The sequence below is a fragment of the Zingiber officinale genome, chromosome 2B, assembly GCF_018446385.1.
Source record: "Zingiber officinale cultivar Zhangliang chromosome 2B, Zo_v1.1, whole genome shotgun sequence".
In the NCBI taxonomy this organism is placed as follows: Eukaryota; Viridiplantae; Streptophyta; class Magnoliopsida; order Zingiberales; family Zingiberaceae; genus Zingiber; species Zingiber officinale.
Window position 1 is genome coordinate 68678585 of NC_055989.1, and position 21636 is coordinate 68700220.

The following is a 21636-nucleotide window of genomic DNA, read 5'->3' on the forward strand; positions in this document are numbered from 1 at the left end:
TAAGCAAGTTCTAAAGTAGCATTAACCACAAGTGCATCACACATCAATAGGAATAATAGACTCAAAAATATCCTCACTAGGTATATAAAAAATTATCATCTCAATCTACCAACATGAAATCCATTATCAAATTGTAATCACATGCAATCCAAGAATCCAATCATGACAATAAATCATCAAACTCGACAATCAAATTTAACTAGCTTTCACAATTTCTAAGATGATAAAAAGAATGCATAGGGAATTTATTATGAAAACCAACAAAGCAAACTAAAAATGAACTACTAAGTAAAAACAAATAAAGCAAACAAAGAAAAGAAAGGAAAGACATATATACAAGCTAAAAGTGAAAGAAGAAATAAGATGGAACAGACTCCCCTGAATTTCTGGCGGTCGGAGTCGATTCAGTTCCAGAAGCCAATCTGGAAGTGGAATGGTTGTAGGTGAAATGAAGACCGCTCCCTCCACCTTTGACCCCTTAAAAATATTCTCCGGTGGCCGAAGACGGTTCAGTTGGAGTGTCCACTCCAGAAGCTTCATTATTGCATAAAATGTTAGGGCTTTCTTCAAGTGGTAGCATGCATCCTTGAGTGGTAGACTGCTAATGAAATATCTGTAGAAATCCTGCACACTAAAAAGAAAAGGATGCATTCCCTGCACGCATGCTGTGTGAGATGTATCAGAAACAATATCAATATAAACAGAGCATGAATCAAAAGATATGTCACATCCACTACAATCAAAATGAACTACCTCCATGGTATTTCCTAAATATTTAGAAGAAATATCAACCTTACCATCCTGAAAGATACCTGGAGGCTCTAGTATAGTGAATGTGGCATCATCTTGGTCAGGTGAAAGAACTGGCTCTGGATCAGGTATAATCAATGGAAGTAATTCTTGAGTTTCCCCTACACTTCCATCGTCACTAGGTACAATAAAAGGATCAACCGGTGGTAGAATAGTCAAAGGAAGTGATTCTTGGGTCTCCCCTACACTTCCATCATCATCTCTTATACCTGCAACATCAAGACTATCTGGAACAACAATATCATCAACAACAAAATTATCATGATCAACTACAACATCACAATGTAAAAAGCTAGAAGAATCATGCAGAGAAGCAGAATAAAAGTCAGAAATATCACAAACTCTACAATTCATCTCCTCAGGAATTGATGAAATAGGTTGATCTGAATGCAACTGTAACTGCGTTGATGAATGTGTTCTTGGCTGGAATTGAGTTTCTTGTTGTTGCAAATATTGTTGTGACTGCTCCCTAAAATGCTGCTCAAGCTGATGCTAAAGATATGACTGATAATGTAAGGACCAATCAGAATTCCCTTGTTGTGTGTTCCCATACCCGAATCCTGCAACGAAATTATACCTGTCCTGCTGATGAGTCTGATAATACTGAGGATCAGGCTGGTGATATTGGATCCTAGTAGGGAGTACACTAGCAAAGGAATGAACATCCTCGGTAATCGCCGGTCTAGTCTCATATTGCTGATAATTTGCAGACATAATCTCAATAAGTTCTTTATCCTGAGTAGATGTCTTGTTAACTAAAGCCCCTCCACTAGCTGCATCAACCATACTCCTGTCCATGGGACACAATCCCTCATAGAAGTATATAATCAATAGCTGATCGCTTATCTGGTGCTGAGGGCAACTAGCAACAAGTCTTTTAAACCTTTCCCAATATTCTTGAAACGGTTATCCTGTGAATTGTTGGATTCCACAAATACTCCTCTGAATAGCTGCAATCCTAGAAGCAGGTAAGAACCTCGCCAGAAATAATCTCTTCATCTCAAACCAGCTGGTAATAGAGTTGGGTGGGAGACAGTACAACCAATCTTTTGCTGAATCCGCCAATGAGAATGGAAATGCTCTAAGTCTGACATCTTCACCTGATATGCCATGTGGATTCCATGAAGAGCACATCGTATCCAATTCATGTAGATGTTGTTGGGTTCTTCGGGCCGCGAAAACCGCTTTTTCGCGTCGCGGAAACCCCGAGTCACCCAAAGCCATGGATCTCGTGCAAAGATTCGTAAACAAAATTTTCGAAAAACCTTTTCTTGTACGAGTTTGTAAAAACTTTAGATCTACACTAAAGTTAAGATCATTACCCTTGTAGCAAAGCCCTTCGCGTTCCCGCTTGTCCAAGATGTCGCCGGATCTCTAGTTGTCAAAGTAGACAACCTCTATATGTATCCACACGGACACAAGTAGAAGGAGATGACCAAAACACAAGGTGTGCTAGCACCAATGGAGTGTTCGGCCAAGGAATGGGAGAAGGAGAAGAGAGAGCACCCAAGGGAGAAGAAGAGTGAATGAAATCAATGAGAGGAAATTCAAACAACCCCTTAGCCATCAAGTGGCCGGCCACTCTAGGAGGTGTAACCCCCACATTAATTCCAATTAATGTGGAGACCATTAAGAGTTGTAACCCCCATGAGGTGGCACTCTAGGATGATGTGGATCAACACTATTGGTCCACATCTTGCCACCTCACTAAATGACATGGCAACAAGTGTAACCTCCTCATTTAATGTGGGTCGGCCACATTAAATGCTATGGAGGCTTGTAACCTCCATGAGGTGGCACACATTGATGATGTGGAGCAATCCTATTGGTCCACATCTTGCCAACTCACTAGTGATGTGGCAAAAAGTCAAGTCAAACATGACTTTTCTCTTCCTCTCAAATCAAGTCAAACTTGATCAAATCTCTCTCATGGTTGATCTAATCCAACCATATGATTCAAGCCAACTTAATATAATGAATCTAATTCATTAAATTAAGTTGATTTAATGAGTCATAATCTAAATTAGACTCATTGAATACATGAATCAACTTGAGTCCAACTCAATTAGCCCAATTTGGATTACTCTTAATCCAATATGATTCATCAAATGAATCTAATCCTCTTGGTTCATCATATGAACCAAATCTCCATCTAATTGTCCTTAGTGTGTGACCCTATAGGTTCTTGTAACGTTAGCAATGCCCTAAACCCATTTAGGAGCATAAGTAATGAGCGGTATCTAACAACACATCATTACTACCCAAGTTACAAGAATGTCGAGATCCGACATCACCTTGTGACTACCAATTGTGACTCCTCACAAAATATGTCAAATGTCATTCTATCCTTGACATCTAGATTGATCAATGTGAGGCATAGACCGTGTCATCCTCTAATCAATCTAAATCTTGAACTCCAAGTAGACTCACTCGATCAAATGAGCTCAACATCTCATGTTGACTCATTTGGGCATGGCCATGCACTTCGTGGTCTAACTCTATCAAGAATATTGATGTCGCTCTCGTCATATGGGAGGGATAGATCCCATCTACATCACTCACATCCCTCTGCATAATTTATTACATAGTAATCGCCTTTATAGTCCACCCTGTTACGGGTGACGTTTGACGAAACCAAAGTACATAACTCCTTATGTAGGGATCCATGGTGACTTCAGGTCTAAGGACTAATAGTCATACTAATAGCCACATGAGAAAATATATGACACTCATATAACGATCCATGATACTTTCTCATGGCGGGTCATTCAGTATACATTCTCCAATGTATACCCATGTGTCAGCATGATATCTCTATATCCATAACTTGTGAGATCAAGTCATCGAGCTGACCTACATGCTAGTCTTATTGCATTAACATTGTCCCTGAATGTTAATACTCGACTAGGAATGATTTAGAGTAGTGTTCCCTATATCATCTCACTATCGATTCAACTAATCGATTGATATAGGTATGAACCTTCTACTCTAGGACGTTACTATGCTTATTTTATCTGGCACTAATACAAATAAGCATAATAACCAAAAACCAAATGCCTTAATATATATACATGAATATGATATACATGAGTCCATACAATCATCAAATGATTGGCTCTAGGGCTCTAACTAACAATCTCTCACTAGCACTAGTGCCAATCAGTATAGGCTCTAAGGACTAATGACCTAGTGTGACCATCATGCTTCCTCTGTGCCAAAGCCTTGGTCAAGGGATCTGCGATGTTAGCCTATGTAGGTACTCTGCAAATCTTCACATCTCCTCTATCGATAATCTCTCGAATGAAATGGAAACGTTGTAGAATTACTGTGAACTCTGCCAGCTCATAGCACTACCATTCAAGCAAAACACGAACCTCGACTGTGATCTTTAATCATCCTGATCGGTCTGGAAGCTAGCATCACTGTAACCCTTTACAGCTAGCTTATCATTGCCTCCATATATCAAGAAATATTCTTTAGTCCTTCTTAAGTACCTAAGAATATTCTTGACCGCTATCCAGTGACTTTCACCTAGATCTGACTGGTATCTGCTAGTCATGCTCAAAGCATACGAGACATCAGGTCGAGTACATAGCATGGCGTACATGATCGATCCTATGGCTGAGGCATAAAGGATCTAATCCATGCGGTCTCTCTCCTCTCTAGAAGAGGGACCTTGAGTCTTCGAAAGACTCACGCCATGTGACATCGGCAGAAATCCCTTCTTGGAGTTCTGCATGGCAAACCGTAGGAGTACCTCATCAATGTATGTACTCTGACTTAGGCCAAGCAATCTCTTAGATCTATCTCTATAGATCTGTATCCCAAGAATATGGGATGCCTCACCTAAGTCCTTCATTGAGAAGCAACTCCCTAGCCAGGTCTTGACAGACTGAAGCATAGGGATGCCCTTCCCAATGAGTAGTATGTCATCCACATACAATATGAGGAAAACAACTATGTCCCCTACAACCTTCTTATAGACACAAGGCTCATCTTCGTTCTTGATGAAACCAAACTGTTTGATCGCATCAACGAATCGAAGATTCCAGCTCCGAGAAGCTTGCTTTAGTCCATAAATGGACCTATGCAGCTTGCATACTCTACTAGTATGCTGTGGATCTACAAAACCCTCAGGTTGTGTCATGTACACATCCTCGAGTAGGTTTCCATTCAGAAACGCGATTTTGACATCCATCTGCCATATCTCATAGTCATGGTAGGCTGCAATAGCAAGCATGATCCGAATGGACTTAAACATCGCCACTGGAGAAAAGATTTCATCATAGTCAATACCATGAATCTGCTTGAAAGCTTTAGCTACCAAGCGACCCTTATAGATAAGTCCATCCATGTCAGTCTTTCTCTTAAAGACCCACTTGCACCCAATGAGTTTTACCCCTTCAGGTGGATCAACCAAAGTCCATACTTGGTTGGTGTACATGGATTCCATCTCGGATCTCATGGCTTCTAGTCATTTCTCGGAATCTGGTCTCATCACAGCTTCTTGATAGGTGGTAGGCTCATCCTCTATGAGCACAATGTCATCATGGTCAGACAAGAGAAAAGAGTATCTCTCAGGCTGACGACGTACCCTATCAGACCTGCGAAGAGGTATGTCTACTTGAACTGGATGTTGTTCCTCAACTCCTTGTGGAACATCATCCACAACACTTTGTGGTTCCAGTTCAATTTCCATCGAGGCATCAGTGTTATTGTTCGCATCTTAAACTTCTTCAAGATCGAACGTGCTCCCACTAGTCTTTCTAGAAACAAAGTCCCTTTCTAGAAAGACTCCAGTCTTTGCCACAACAACCTTGTGCTGACTGGGAGTGTAGAAGTAATATCCCTTAGTTTCCTTGGGATATCCGATGAAATAGCACTTGTCGGATTTGGGTCCTAATTTGTTTGAGACTTGACGTTGTACGTAAGCCTCACAGCCCCAAATCCTCATGAAAGACACCTGGGCATCTCTCCCAGTCCATATCCTATATGGTGTCTTTATCACGGCCTTGGATGGAACTCGGTTGAGAATGAAAGCTGCCGTGTCTAGAGCATAGCCCCAAAGGTATGTCGGAAGATCTGTGTGACTCATCATAGATCGTAACATATCTAATAAGGTACGATTCCTCCTTTCGGATACACCATTCCACTGTGGTGTTCCAGGAGGAGTGAGTTGGGATAGAATCCCACACTCAGCTAAATAGTCACGAAACTCATGGCTTAAGTATTCACCACCTCGATCTGATCGAAGTATCTTAATACTCTTGCCAAGCTGGTTCTGTACTTCATCCTTGAATTCTTTGAACTTTTCAAAGGATTCCGACTTATGTGTCATCAAGTACACATAACCGTATCTACTGAAATCATCAGTAAATATGATGAAGTACCTATAACCGCCTCTAGCAGCGACATTGAAAGGGCCACATACATCACTATGTATGAGTCCTAACAGATCAGTCGCTCTCTCGCTGTGCCCACTAAAGGGAGTCTTGGTCATCTTGCCTCGTAGGCATGACTCGCATATCTCATATGATTCTAAATCAAATGAGTCCAGCAAACCAACCTTATGGAGCTGGGATAAGCGCTTGTCATTTATATGACCTAAGCGGCAGTGCCAGAGATAGGTGTGGTTCATTTTGTTCGATTTGAACCTCTTAGTACTAACGTTATAGATAGAGCTCTTAAGGTCTAGAATATAGAGTCTGTTCATCAGAGGTGCACTACAACAGAACATATCGTTTAAATAGACAGAACAACATTTGTTCTTTATTATAAACGAGAATCCTTTCTTGTCCAAACAAGAAACTGATATAATGTTCTTAGTCAATGCAGGCACATAACAACAATCGTCTAACTCTAGTATAAGCCCAGAGGGCAGAGATAGAAAATAAGTCCCTACAGCAACAGCAGCAACCCGTGCTCCATTGCCTACTCGTAGGTCTATCTCGCCCTTTGTCAATGCTCTGCTATTTCTCAGTGCTTGTACATTAGTACAAATGTGCGAAGCACATCCGGTATCTAATACCCACTTGAAAAGAGAGGTTGACTTCTATAACATTTATACCTGAAGTAGAAATCTTATTTCTCTTCTTGTTAAGATCTTCCAGGTGTCCTGTGAAGTTCCTCTTCCAGTGCCCTGCTTGTCCTTGATATAGTTGACGAAGATGTGCAACCATATCGTAAGCACCCATCAACTCATGTTGCTTCTGAAGCTCAGAGTTCATGGTTGCGAGCATTAGACAGGACACATCTAATGCGTCATCTTGATGCTTCTTGTAAGCATCCCGGTTCGCATGGCAGTGGCAGGAGGAGCCTCCGGAATAGGCTGCTCCAGAACGTACAGTTTACGTTCCTGAGTGAGAACTATTCTCAGGTTCCTGTACCAGTCCAGGAAATTTGCTCCGTTGAGCTTGTCCTTCTTAAGGACAGATCGCAGAGAGAAAGTGTTCGTATTCGACGTCATGGTTATCTACAACAGAAAATTTGCAGAAATAAATATCATATTCTTTAAAAATCATTTAATTAGGCCTTTAATTAAATGATGCTCCCACTGAATTCTATAATTCTTGTGGGACAAGATCCACATCATACTAACCCTTGAGTTAGCTTTGGCTAATACGCCCAAGGCTTAGTATGATCGGTAGGTAACGATTACCAATTACATCTCTATGCAACTCTTGTTTATAGAATCAATATCCGCATTTATATTAAAACTCGAGTTAGCTTTGGCTAATACGCCCGAGAGTTAATATAAACGTGATTTTGTCCTACCTTTCCAACTATTGGAAGAATGCCTATAGTTGACTCGATCCAACCGAGTAACTAGGAATACTCAATCTAATTGAGTTTGTATTCACCCATGCGTTGATAGGCGGGACCAAGATTGTCCCTCCGTACCCTACCAAGATAATATGTATTGCTCTGCTTTGGCAGATTCAACAATACATGTGATCGAGGTAGTGATAGGTATCACGGCACGGTTAGGCATTTAGAGTTGGTTCGATCTAGATCTAATCTAATCGAGAAGGATGCATCTTGTGCACGACTTAGATCTAATCTAATCGCAAGGGTGCATCATGTGCACGACTTAGATCTAATCTAATCTAATCATTAAGGCACTAATTAATTAATTAATTAATTATTAAACATGCATCAGATACATAACAATTAATTAATTAATCTATTTGTGATTTAGTCATGGCCCTACTACGATCTTCTCAAGCCAATGAGAAGATCGAATGGTCAACCTAGGGTCAACAGCTTCTCCAAGCTCCTCCCTTTGACCACCTTGTGTTGCTCGTGCCCGCCTCGAAACTCCGTCTCGTGTGGACCCTCCACCGCTCCAATTTGTACATTACAATTTGAAACTCGAGTTACATTCGAGTCTAAATCTAATTTACAATCAGAATAAGAGAAAGGCACGACGCGCAGGCCGTGGAAAAAAATATAATAAAAATACAGCACACACAATCATATGACGGCACGCAAGCCGTATTATGAATTACAACACAAATCCAATCTTATTGGGTATTTTGGGCCATGACTATCACAAATTAATATATAATTCAAAATTATATCTTTTTCATAATTTTTCTGTAATTTTAAAAATAATTTTTACAATTTTTATGAGTAAAATTTCCCGGCGGTCCCGTTTAGCGGTTTCGGGCGCAATCGCGGAACGGATCCCCTTGCGGGGCCCAGGGGCAGCGCCCCTATCCATGATCTAACCATCGCGAGGGTTCCTTTGCGATCCAACAGCGCCTAAACCCACTGTCACAAAATGATTTGGGTCGAGACATTGCCGTTTCGGAAAAATCTTCCCGGCGGGTTCGTTTTTAGCGATTTCGGGTGCAATCGCGAAGCAAATTCCCTTGCGGGGTTAGGGGCAATGCCCCTACCCATGATCTAACCATCATGAGTTTCTCATTTGCGATCTAATGGCATCCGACCCCGCTGTCCCAAACGGATTTGGGGCAAAAACAAAGCCGTTTAAAAGAAAACTTTCCGGTAGCCGAAGCCTACAAGTGCCGAGACACTTGTGCTTCGCTTCTACGGAAAAATTACTCATAAAAACTCTAAAAACTCAATTTTTACAGAAAATCACAGAAGGTATATTTTTCATAAAAATACAAACGAACTCGTACAAGTCTTTGCACGTGGCTCTGATACCACTGTTGGCTTTTTCGCGTCGCGGAAACCCGGAGTCACCCAAAGCCATGGATCTCGTGCAAAGATTCGTAAACAAAATTTTCGAAAAACCTTTTCTTGTACGAGTTTGTAAAAACTTTAGATCTACACTAAAGTTAAGATCATTACCCTTGTAGCGAAGCCCTTCGCGTTCCCGCTTGTCCAAGATGTCGCCGGATCTCTAGTTGTCAAAGTAGACAACCTCTATATGTATCCACACGGACACAAGTAGAAGGAGATGACCAAAACACAAGGTGTGCTAGCACCAATGGAGTGTTCGGCCAAGGAATGGGAGAAGGAGAAGAGAGAGCACCCAAGGGAGAAGAAGAGTGAATGAATCAATGAGAGGAAATTCAAAAACCCTTAGCCATCAAGTGGCCGGCCACTCTAGGAGGTGTAACCCCACATTAATTCCAATTAATGTGGAGACCATTAAGAGTTGTAACCCCCATGAGGTGGCACTCTAGGATGATGTGGATCAACACTATTGGTCCACATCTTGCCACCTCACTAAATGACATGGCAACAAGTGTAACCTCCTCATTTAATGTGGGCCGGCCACATTAAATGCTATGGAGGCTTGTAACCTCCATGAGGTGGCACACATTGATGATGTGGAGCAATCCTATTGGTCCACATCTTGCCAACTCACTAGTGATGTGGCAAAAAGTCAAGTCAAACATGACTTTTTCTCTTCCTCTCAAATCAAGTCAAACTTGATCAAATCTCTCTCATGGTTGATCTAATCCAACCATATGATTCAAGCCAACTTAATATAATGAATCTAATTCATTAAATTAAGTTGATTTAATGAGTCATAATCTAAATTAGACTCATTGAATACATGAATCAACTTGAGTCCAACTCAATTAGCCCAATTTGGATTACTCTTAATCCAATATGATTCATCAAATGAATCTAATCCTCTTGGTTCATCATATGAACCAAATCTCCATCTAATTGTCCTTAGTGTGTGACCCTATAGGTTCTTGTAACGTTAGCAATGCCCTAAACCCATTTAGGAGCATAAGTAATGAGCGGTATCTAGCAACACATCATTACTACCCAAGTTACAAGAATGTCGAGATCCGACATCACCTTGTGACTACCAATTGTGACTCCTCACAAAATATGTGACATTGTCCTTCTATCCTAGACATCTAGATTGATCAATGTGAGGCATAGACCGTGTCATCCTCTAATCAATCTAAGTCTTGAACTCCAAGTAGACTCACTCGATCAAATGAGCTCAACATCTCATGTTGACTCATTTGGGCATGGTCATGCACTTCGTGGTCTAACTCTATCAAGAATATTGACGTCGCTCCCGTCATATGGGAGGGATAGATCCCATCTACATCACTCACATCCCTCTGCATAATTTATTACATACCCAGTAATCACCTTTATAGTCCACCCTGTTACGGGTGACGTTTGACGAAACCAAAGTACATAACTCCTTATGTAGGGATCCATGGTGACTTCAGGTCTAAGGACTAATAGTCATACTAATAGCCACATAGGAAAATATATGACACTCATATAACGATCCATGATACTTTCTCATGACGGGTCATTTAGTATATATTCTCCAATGTATACCCATGTGTCAGCATGATATCTCTATATCCATGACTTGTGAGATCAAGTCATCGAGCTGACCTACATGCTAGTCTTATTGCATTAACATTATCCCTGAATGTTAATACTCGACTAGGAATGATTTAGAGTAGTGTTCCCTATATCATCTCACTATCGATTCAACTAATCGATTGATATAGGTATGAACCTTCTACTCTAGGACGTTACTATGCTTATTTTATCTAGCACTAATACAAATAAGCGTAATAACCAAAAACCAAATGCCTTAATATATATACATGAATATGATATACATGAGTCCATACAATCATCAAATGATTGGCTCTAGGGCTCTAACTAACAGATGTTTGTTGGGATCTTCACCAGATAGCCCATGAAACTTCGGTAATAAATGTGCAATTTTCCATAACTCGAAGTCTGCGTCCAAATCAGAATGATGAATGCAAAAAGAATCCTCTGACAAATCTGGTGCCCAAAGCTCTTTCAGAGTCTTTTCAGTGTTATTCTTCATTTTACTTAACAGATCTGAAGTCCTGAACACACTGAAACTGATTACACAAAAGAGATTCCCTGGTCTAACCTGAAACACTCATGCAAATATAATCAAAAGACACAGAAAATTATACAAGATAGCACGCATATATATAGGCAATGAATAATAAAGCCCTAACAACATTTTTGAATTTTTGCAACCACCAAAGAAATAGAAATAAGAGAGAATAAAATTGAAAAATAAAATAAAATGCAAAATATAGAAAAATTAAAACTGTGGTCTAAATGATGAAATTGACCAAAATAGGTCTTTATTTATGGTGTAACTGCCAGTATTATCCCCTTACCCTTTTCCTTCAACTTGCAAAGTTCAAGAGCAAAAGAGAGATACTGGTCGTTACATCGAAAGAAAAATAAAATAACAAAGCAGAGAAACAAGAAAAAGATAAAGATAAAACTATATACAGTCTAAAAACAAATGAACATTACTAGTTCCCCGGCAACGGTGCCAAAATTTGATAAGCGAGTCTGTCACACTCACAAATCAAATTAATTAATTTATACTCAACCGAACCCCTTAACCTACACTAAGGTAGTATAGTAGAGGACCGGGTCGTCTCTCACGTGGAAACAGTGATAGGACGTTTGCTCTCAGACGAAATCGAACAATGGGGTTTTGTTTTGGAATTTCTACACCTAATGCAAATAAGGAAATCCTAACTAAACAGCAAATATAAACTCATAATGCAGTGTCACTCTACACTATAAGGATCCAAGAAACATTAATAAAGAAAGCAATACTCAAACACAATTAACTAAACAAACTTAACGACAATTATATGAAACCTAATTATGCATAAAAGCTAAACTTATATCATATTGTCACGCTATGATACAAGATCAACAATCATACATAATGAACTAAACAAAATACCAAAACTAATTAACATGCATCATAAGAAGATCGAACACGAAATTAAACTAACAACTACACATTAAACAAGCATAAGAACTTAACTATAAAATGAAACAAGAACAGTAAATAAATCCTAATTAACCAATCCACTTCTCCACAATCAAACACAATAAAGTATTCTGTCTGTCACTACAGAATCACCGAGGAAGAAGACCGCTGTCACTCAGAAATTTCCTGGATCCGGTGGACGGCTGACTTTGCTGGTCGGAACTGCAATTCGCGTTGGTGGAAGCGCGAAATCCTCGAAGAAACCTCTCCGGAAGGAATCTGCTGAATGAAGGAAATCTTCCAAGGACTGTCAACCCTACGCTGCCTTCTTCACCGTGTCCGGCAGATTTGAGTTGTGTGGTACCAGAGCTTGGAAGAAGTCCGGCTGGAAATTCTCCAGCGAAGGGGAAATGACGCTGCTGGAATCTGAGCTCCTGCCTTCTTCACCGTTTCCAGCAAAGAAACTCAGGATTCCGATGCTGATGTGAGAAATGGAGTGACGCCGGAGAAGAACCCAGAACTCGCCACCGTCGGTAAGTCTCTGCCCTCTTCACCGTTTCGGGCAGATACTCACTCGAAGGAAATGCGAGGGGATGGAGAACCTCGTCGGAGAAACCTCTCCGGTGATGCTCAGTGACCGTCGCTGCTACAGATCCGCTGGAATCGCCGCCGTCGGCTTCGTTGTCTTCGATTGGGAGAAAGGAACGGGGGCGTCGGGGAGAAGAAATCCCAAGCCCTAGCCGAGTTCCTGTGCTTCCGCGTGAGAGAAGATAAAGGGAAGCTTTTCCCTTTCATCTGATCCGTCCGTTTGTGATGGATGAAGATCCGACCGTCCATTTTGTGAGGAGAAGAGAATATTTCTTAATGGGTTGCCGGATCCGGATTAAGAAAGCAGATCCATTAAAGAGTGAATCTGGATCCATTATGAGAAGTGAAATTGGGCTTTTATAATTGGGCTTGAGGAATGAGTTTGAGATGAGGCTTTACTTCTTTGGATCTCCTTGATGTCTTGATCATGGATCTTGATCAACGGTCCAGATTACTTCCCTACAAAACAAGATGCATATTTTAGATAAAATATCAGAAAAATATAGGAAAAATTAGATCAACGCTCTAAATAAATCTCAACTCATAAAACATGATATAAATACAGAATTAAGCATATGAGAGGATAAAAATATCAAGTCCAAGATCCAAAATAACATATAAAAACGCTAGTTATCAGTGACCTATCAGTGAATGAGGCCGTGAAGAAATTTAACCGATTAGCACGCCTATGTCCAGAGTTGGTCAGTACAGAAAGAGAAAGGGTCAGACTTATGCTGAAGATGCTCAGACCCGAAATAGCCCTAAATGTGGCCGGCGGCGTTAATAGACCACAGACCACCGAGGAATTAATTAGCAGTGCTCTGATCACTGAACACTATCAGAAGGCAATGAATGAGGGTAAGAGTCAAGCTCAGAAACCTCAACATATCAGAACCAACTGGAAGGGAAACTCCAACGGTAAAAGAAAACAATGGAACAGTTCTCAGGGTGGTTCAGCGAACAAGCAACCTATGTTTCCTCAATGCACCACCTGCGGAAAGAAGCATCCGGGAAAATGCCATGTGGGCACGAATAAGTGCTACAACTGCGGATTGGAAGGACACTTGGCCAGAAATTGTCCTACTCAGATGCAGACACCTCAGCAGCAGAATATCCAGAACAGAGGTGCCCCCTCACAGCTACATCTAATGCAAGCTGCACTAGAAGGCCCTCAGATTGGCCAAGGGAGACTGGAAGCCCCGCCAGCTATGACGAATGCCAGGATCCACTCCCTCACTAGAGAAGATGTGGCGAACGCTTCGACTGTTGTCACAGGTCAGATACTCATTTTCAGTCAGTATGCTACTGTATTATTTGACACTGGGGCAACACACTCGTTTATCTCTACACCCTTCACAAGTAAGATAGATATGCCACCGCAAGCCTTAGATGGAAAATTTTTTAATGACCCTTCCTTCAGGAGAAGTAATGCCATCCACTCATATGCTGCGAGCCGCACCTATCCGAATCGCAGACAGGGAACTATACTGTGATCTGATAATGCTGGATATGCAGGATTATGATATAATATTGGGCATGGATTTTTTGAGCAAATACGGAGCTTCGATTGAGTGCCGTAAAAGAAAGGTGGTCTTCCGGCCCGAGGCAGAATTGATATTTGAATTTAGCGGAATTCCAAGGGGAGAGACTGAGAAATTCCTATCAGCTCTGGAAGCACGGAAGCTGTTGGGCAATGGATGCACGGGGTTTCTAGCACATGTGGTCGATGCAAGTAGAGCAGAGGATCAGAAGCTAGAGAATGTCAGAGTTGTATGCAACTTTCCAGATGTCTTCCTCGATGAACTGCCAGGGTTAGCACCTGACAGAGAAAGTGAATTTGAGATCGAATTGATTCCTGGTACTAAACCGATCTCTAAGGCACCCTACCGTATGGCGCTAGCTGAATTGAAAGAGTTACAGGAACAGTTACTGGAGTTACTTGACAAGGGACTTATTCACCCTAGCCACTCTCCATGGGGAGCTCCCGTACTATTTGTGAAGAAAAGGGATGGATCTATGCGAATGTGCATAGATTACCGAGCGCTGAATAAGGTAACAATCAAGAGCAGGTACCCTTTACCTCGGATTGATGACTATTTGACCAATTGAAAGGTGCCACCGTCTTCTCCAAGATTGATTTGAGATCTGGCTATCATCAAGTGAAAGTGAAACAAGATGATATACCAAAGACGACCTTCCGAACGAGATACGGACATTATGAATTCGTAGTAATGCCCTTCGGAGTTACAAATGCTCCTTCCCTATTCATGGAATTGATGAATTGAGTGTTCTCGGAATATCTCAATAAATTTGTGATAGTCTTCATCGATGATATTCTTATCTACTCGAAGACCCAGGAAGAGCATGCTGAGCACCTGAGCATGTTAGAGTGTATACTAAAAGCCTAGCTTTTGGTATAAACATTTATCTAGAAATAAGAATCACATTGGTCAAATGTCTACATTTATGATAAATGTAGTTGCTCAATTAATTTATATTGTAGATAACATGGTGTGTGGTGTCACATACAGAAGATCATGTTACCGGTTCCTTATAAATTATAAACAGTAGCTCACGACCAAGATGGAAAGGAACAAACCATTGGAAGGTCGTAGTGTAATTAGGTATTAGTTTATCTTAACTATATAATTACACTAGTACACTTAGAGTGTATTGAGTAGGACCATTTGAGGTCATTCCTTTTATACTGACTTTATAAAGGAACAAAGACCTCAGTTATTATGGAAGTGTGTGCTCTTAATCCTAATATAATAACAAGCACATATATTTGATATTTATTTCTTTAATTTATCAATGAGTGAGATTTAGTTCGATAAATCAATAAGCCCGATAAGTTGGGAAATGATATCACTTATAGTGTGTGTTGTTGATTATAGAAGGAAACTATGTCCTAGTGATCTAGGTTGAGAATGTCCCCAAGAGGAGCTCATAAGGATTGTCATGTTAAACCCTGCAGGTGGACTTAGTCCGATATGACGATGAAGTTGAGTGGTACTACTCTTGGAGCTAGATATTAATTAAGCGAGTTGTTAGTAACTTACTTAATTAGTGGACATTTGTTATCTTAAACACAGGAAGACTAACATACTCATAATAAGAAGGAGCCCAAAATGTAATTTGGGATTGGTGCGGTAGTTTAATAATAGTTCTTTAGTGGAATGAATTATTATTGATGAAATTAAGTTGTGTGTTCGGGGCGAACACGGGATGCTTAATTTCATCGGGAGACCAAAACCAATTCCTCCTCTCGGTCCCTATCGTAGCCTCTAGTATATAGAGATTTATACCCACCTGATACCCACCTTTCTACCCATCTAAGGGCCGGCCAAGCTAGCTTGGAACCCAAGCTAGGGCCGGCTAAACCAAGTGGATGAGCCATGATAGGTGGCCGCCAAAGCTTGGGTCCCAAGCTTAGGTGGCCGCCACTAGAATATTAAAAGGATTTTTATTAAAAATTTCTTATGTGGATATCATGATTTTAAAAGAGAGTTTAAAATTAAAAATTTCCTTTTATAGTTTCTACAAAAGATTAAGAGAAGAGATTAATCTCTTTCCTTATTTGTAGTTTAAAAGGATGGTTTTAATTTTTGGTAAAAACTTTCCTTATTTGTAAATCATCTACATGTTTAAAAGAGAGTTTAAAATTTGAAATCTTTCCTTATTTGTTGATTAAAGGAGAATTTTAAATTTTAAGAAAACTTTCCTTTTTAACCATGTTCATGATTTAAAAGAAAGTTTAAAAATTAATAATTCTCTTTTATTAGTTTCTACAAAAGATTGAGAAAAGATTTGATATCTTTCCTTATTTGTAGATTAAAAGAGATTTTAATTTTTAGAGATAACTTTCTTTTTATCCACATGTTTAAAAGAAAGATTTTAATTTATTAAATTTTCTTTTTATAAACCAATCATGAAGGGATTAAATTATTGGAGAAGTTTTATAAATTTCTGGAGACAAATTAGGAAGTTTTAATTAATTAAAACTCTCATTGTTTGTAGCTTTTATGTGGCCGGCCATTGTATTTGAAAAAGAAAATTATTTTTAATTAAATAATTTTTTCTTTTCAATGGAAAAAGAATTAAGGAAATTTTTATTAAATTTTCCTTATTTGCCAAGACCAAGGATTATAAAAGAGGGGGTAGAGGAGGCTTCAAGGCTAACGACTCTATTCTATTTTTCTCCATCTTTTCTTCCTTGGGTGTGGCCGGCCCTTTCTTTCCTCTCCTCTCCTTTGTGTGGCCGAAACCTTCTCATGGTGGAGATAGCTTTGGTGGCCGGATCTAAGAAGGAGAAGAAGGAAAGAAAAGAAGCCTCTTTTCTAGCATCCCTTGGAGCATGGTGGTGGTGGCCGAACCTCTTCATCCTAGGAGAAGTTTTGATGGCCGAAACTTGTAAGGAAGAAGAAGGTGCTTGGTGGTTCTCATCTCGGAAGATCGTTGCCCACACAACGTCCGAGGTTAGAAGAGGAATACGGTAGAAGATCAAGAGTTTTTTTCTAAAAAGTATAACTAGTATTTTTTCTTTCCGCATCATACTAGTTATTTTTGGAAATAATACTAAATATAAGAGGCATACGATTCTAGTGTTTCGAATTTGTTTTCGATATAGTGTTCTTTTGTTTTTATTTTCCTTGTGATTTGATTGTTCTTTTCGGTTGACCTAAAGTTATTTTAGGAAATTAAATATTAGCTTTCCATAAAAGATTTTGTCTAGTCGGTGGTGGTTTCTCCCATATCCAAGAAGGTCATGTGCCTCGCCACGTCAGTACTAGAAACTAATTATGGAAATTAATATTTAATGGAATTAATAACTTAAGGTGATTTGGGTCGAACGTGTTAAGTTCCGTAGGAGACCCAAGTCAAAACCTAAAAGAACGAATAGATTAAGTTTTGGATCAAACGTGTTAAGTTCCGCAGGCGATCCAAAATTTAATTTAAAAGAACACATGGTAGCTAGGAAAAGGTTCAGACCTTTATACAAAAATTTTTGTACAGTGGAACCTCTAGGTTTTTCGAGTAGCAACCAACAGAGCATAACATTACAAATTCTCCGGGAGAGACAATTGTATGCCAAATTCTCAAAGTGCGAATTTTGGCTTGACCAGGTGTCATTTTTGGGTCACGTGATCTCTAAGGACGGAATTATGGTAGACCCAAGCAAGATAGAAGCCGTGAGTAACTGGAACAGACCAAAGAATGCCAGTGAAATCCGAAGTTTCCTCGGACTAGCCGGCTATTATCGGAAATTCGTAGAGGGTTTTTCCATAATTGCAACCCCTATGACGGCCCTCACCATGAAGAACAAGAGGTACGAATGGACGGAGGATTGTGAGAGAAGTTTCACGGAGTTGAAGAGAAAATTGACTAGTGCTCCAATTCTCACTCTTCCAGAAAGTAACGGGGGATTCGATATGTACAGCGACGCTTCCAGATTGGGACTCGAAGTTGTACTTATGCAGAATGGAAAAGTCATTGCGTATGCCTCTCGACAACTCAAGGAGCATGAAAAGAATTATCCCACACATGACTTAGAGCTAGCCGCTGTAGTCTTTGCTCTCAAGATATGGAGGCATTATCTATATGGGGCCCAGTGTAAAATTTATACAAATCACCAGAGTCTGAAATATTTCTTTACACAGAAAGACCTAAACATGCGACAACGGAGATGGCTCGAGCTAGTCAAGGATTATGACTGCGAGATCTTCTATCATCCGGGAAAAGCAAACAAGGTAGCAGATGCGCTCAGTAGGAAGTTCTGAGTTACCGAAACTTTTTTTTAGTTCGAGGATGAACTTTTATGAGGTATGGGAGACTGTAACACGCATAGGGTCCTTAGCAAAATTCTAGAATATTTTATCATGAATAAAGAAAAAATATATATGCTTTAATTAAATTTTGCTCCTAGCCGAACACTTAAACAAATAAAATAGAAATAAAAATATATAAGGTCTAGGACTTGAACTCTAGATCTCTCATTAGATGCCTGAATAAGATAATCACTAGACCAAGAGAAATTATTGTTAGAAAAGAGAGGGAAACCATAATTAAATGTAAGAAGAAAAGGCTCTTCTCTTAGAAGGAGAAGTGAGAGTTGTCTTCTTCCTCTCTAATGAAGAGATGCTCTAGAATATTCTTTTCTTACTCACCAAGAAGGGATGCATCTAGACTTTTCTCTTAATTATGAAGAGAGTAAAAGAAAGGAGGAAGAAAAATATATTTTTCCTTCCTCCTCTCATGATGAATAAAAGGAGGAAATTAAAATGAGTTGGCATTTTTCCTCATTCACCTTCCTACTCCCTCCTCCTCCACCGTGACCTCTTCTTCACCATTTCCTCTTCTTTCTGAGACCAAAGAGCAAGGAAGCTTCCCCTCTCTAGGAAGGATCCACAACAAAGGTTAAATCTCTAAGGAAAACAAGCGCAAGGAAGTGAGTATCCCCTCACTGCAGTACAAGTAGCTTCGGTTTAAAATGTTTTTCGAAACTCTAAAAATTATCTTGCAAGAATGTGGTCAAGATAAAGAATAGGTAGTCACTTAGGGTTAACAAGTGATAAGAGATGCTTCAAGTTATAGAAAAAGAAAAAGAGAAATTTAGAGCCTTATTGCATATTTCGGCCAAGGATGGAAGAGAGGACCTAGAACAAGTTTTCTTTGATCACATGCTTAATTTTTCTACTCTATGATATATGAATTTCACATGTTGTTAGTTAAGTCTTCATTCTTCATGTTGTGAAAAAAAAAAGAGATACCTATCTATATGGTTCGGCCAAAATTGATTATAAGGCCTTAGGTCAAGAATTTTAGATAGAAACCATACTAGTTGTATCTCTTTGTGATGTATGAATTTTTACATGTTTATAACCAAAGTTTTTATGCTTCTTATGGAATAAAATGGTATGAAACCCTACTGATATGTTTGGCCAAATTGAAATAAATGGGTTAGGGTTAAAGTTTTGAACTCAAATATGCTTAGATCATGAAGTACAATACCTTGTATGCACTTAGATTAAATGGGCTTGTTATATGTTTAAGTTTTATGCTCCTTATGGAATAAAATGATATGAAATCCTACTGATATGTTTCGGCCAAATGAAAATAAATGGGTTAGGGTTAGAGTTTTGAACTCAAATAGGCTTATTCATGAAGTATAGTGCATTGTAGGTACTTGTACAATGCTCTATAGGTACTTAGATTAAATGTGCATGTTACATGTTTAAGTCTTATGCTTCTTATGGAATAAAAAGACATGAAACCCTACTGATATGTTTCGGCCAAATGAAAATAAATGGGTTAGGGTTAGAGTTTTGAACTCAAATAGGCTTATTCATGAAGTATAGTGCCTTGTAGGTACTTGTACAATGCTCTATAGGTACTTAGACTAAATGTGCATGTTACATGTTTAAGTCTTATGCTTCTTATGGAATAAAATGATATGAAACCCTACTGATATGTTTCGGCCAAATTGAAATAAATGGGTTAGGGTTAGAGTTTTGAACTCAAACATGCTTATTCATGAAGTATAATGCCTTGTATGTGCTTAGATCAAGTTTACATGTTATGTGGATAAGTTCTATGCTTCATATGGAACCAAATGATATAAGAACCCTACTGATATGTTTCAGCCAAATTGAAATAAATGGGTTAGGGTTAGAGTTTTGAACTCAAACATGCTTATTCATGAAGTATAATGCCTTGTATGTGCTTAGATCAAGTTTACATGTTATGTGGATAAGTTCTATGCTTCATATGGAACCAAATGATATAAGAACCCTACTGATATGTTTCAGCCAAATTGAAATAAATGGGTTAGGGTTAGAGTTTTGAACTCAAACATGCTTATTCATGAAGTATAATGCCTTGTATGTGCTTAGATCAAGTTTACATGTTATGTGGATAAGTTCTATGCTTCATATGGAACCAAATGATATAAGAACCCTACTGATATGTTTCGGCCAAATTGAGATAAATGGGTTAAGGTTAGACTTTTGAACTCAAACATGCTTATTCATGAAGTATAATGCCTTGTATGTGCTTAGATCAAGTTTACATGTTATGTGGATAAGTTCTATGCTTCATATGGAACGAAATGAGGTTGAAACCTACTGATATGGTTTGGCCAAGATGGATTAATTGGGTTAGGAAAGAGTTTAAACCTAACCAAACATGCTTATGCATTTTCATGATATGTAGCCTTTGATATATAAGTAGATTAAGCTTTCATGCTTTATGATGTGATGAAAATATGCTTTACGATATGTTGCATTTCTATGTCTTATGATAAGATGTGCCATGTTTATGATATGATATGATAGACTTATGACATGATAGGCTATGATCATGATATGATATGCTAGACTCATGATATGATATGCCATGTTCATGATATGTTATGCTAAGTTCATGAGATGATATGCCAAGTTTGATGATAAGAAAATAACATGTTATACTTTATGTTATGATAAGAACATGTTATATAATGCATGTGTGAATGGCTTATGTAAGAAGAAAAGCCTAAAGAGTTGCTTCCCTTAAGTTGGGACCAAGAGCATTCTTCATGTTATGAAAAAGAGTTGCTTCCCTTAAGTTGGGACCAAGAGCACCTTCATGTTATGAAAAAGAGTTGCTTCCCTTAAGTTGGGATCAAGAGCACACTTCATGCTATGGTAAAGAGATGCTTCCCTTAAGTTGGGGATCAAGAGCTCTCTTCATGATATGACAATAATTATGACATGTATGATATGATGAGATATGATATGCATGATATTTTACTTTGTATGGCTTGTACCAAGGGTGGGCTCCATAAGCGCCCTGGGGTCGACAGACTATGAACGGACCTCGTTAAGGGATGGGCTTCTCAGTACGCCCCTAGGTCGACGGACTATGAACGGACCTAGATCCCTAGTAGGTTCGGGGCTAGCTATCCTGTCCTAGGGATTGCGCGCATTTATGTTTACATGTGGTACAAGCCG